This window comes from Sceloporus undulatus, chromosome 7 (assembly GCF_019175285.1).
Source record: "Sceloporus undulatus isolate JIND9_A2432 ecotype Alabama chromosome 7, SceUnd_v1.1, whole genome shotgun sequence".
Lineage (NCBI taxonomy): Eukaryota > Metazoa > Chordata > Lepidosauria > Squamata > Phrynosomatidae > Sceloporus > Sceloporus undulatus.
In genome coordinates, this window is record NC_056528.1 from 43,244,987 (window position 1) to 43,246,164 (window position 1,178).

General features: G+C 58.6%; 1 protein-coding gene across 5 annotated transcripts in view; it reads left to right on the plus strand.

Annotated features, from left to right (window-relative positions):
- Positions 1-663: 663 nt before the first annotated feature.
- MID2 (midline 2) overlaps positions 664-1,178 on the plus strand; it is a 195,834-nt gene continuing 195,319 nt past the window's right edge. For 4 of the 5 annotated variants that reach the window (XR_006105011.1, XM_042479154.1, XM_042479153.1 and 1 more), the window contains exon 1: positions 664-797. The gene's annotated coding sequence lies outside the window, so the exon portion shown is untranslated. Of the gene's footprint in view, positions 802-1,178 lie in introns of all 5 variants that reach the window. The other variant, XM_042479155.1, reaches the window with a different exon arrangement.

A 1,178-nucleotide genomic window follows, 5' to 3' on the forward strand; every position in this document is an offset into this window, starting at 1 on the left:
AACGCTCCACTAGGCCTTTGTTGCTCCTCCAGCACAACTATGGCCAATGTCTCATAGACGTTGACCACAGAGTTGCACTGGAGGACCTAGAGATTCCTAGAGAGGCATTCTCTCAGATAAAAACACAGTGTGTTTGTTATTTGGGGCTTTCCCACATTCCTGGGGTGGGTCCTGTGCCCCTTAAACCCAGCAAAAGTGGAAGGATGTGTGTCCAGACTATTGTCTGTTTGAATTCTATCACAAAAGTACACTTCCCAGAGTGAAAGTGATGGCTGGAGACATAACCCGGTTTGGCACCGCTTTCACTGTGTGGTCTGGCTCTGGGCTATGGAATTCTGGGAGCTGGAGTGTGTTCTGGGGCCCAGAGCGGAGCTCCGCTCTGGGCCTACAACAAACTCCAACTCCCAGAATTCCATAGTCCGGAGCCAGACCACACAGTGAAAGCGGCCTCAAAGTGTTTTATTTGTGGAGTGTGTTTTGGGGCTGCGTTTGTGTTTCTCCTCCTCAGGGGCCCTCAGACTAGTCTCTTCCTCCTTCCGCCTCTCTGGCTCCCCCTGGAGGCCTCTTGGCCCCAAACAACACGTGGGAGAAGGCGGCGGCTTTGTCCGTCGGAACGAAGAGGAGGAGGCGGCTCCAGGGCGGCCTCCGCCTCTCTCTCCTCCCGGCCTCCCTCCCTCCTTCCCGGCCGGCAGTGGGTCCCTGGCTTCCTCCTCCTCCTCCTCTCGGGCGCCTCCAGCAAGATGACAGCCGGGCGGCGGCGGCGGCGTTGTTGGCGCGGAGGTCCCTGGCCCCGGATGGTAGGTAGGGAGGAGCCCCCTCTCCTTCCAAGGGACCCGGCTTCCTTCTCCCTCCAGAGGAACAAGGAGGGACCCGGCCGCCTTGGCTCCTTCGCCGTCGTCGTCGTGGTGTTTTTCTGAGGGGCCGGAGGGCTGTGTGTGTTTGTGGGCGAGAGGCTAATCAGCCAAGGGACGACGGAGCAGCAGCCACACTGCAGGAAACACCCGCTTCGACGCCGCGTTAACTGCCCCGGATCCCTCTGAGGAATCCTGGGCGTTTTAGCTCCGGAACCGCAGCCAAATACTTAGGATTGATGCCGTAGGATTGAGCCAAGGCACTCAAAGGGGGTGTCGGATAACACAGCTCCCAGGATTCCACAGCAGGGAGCCAGGGTAGTTAAA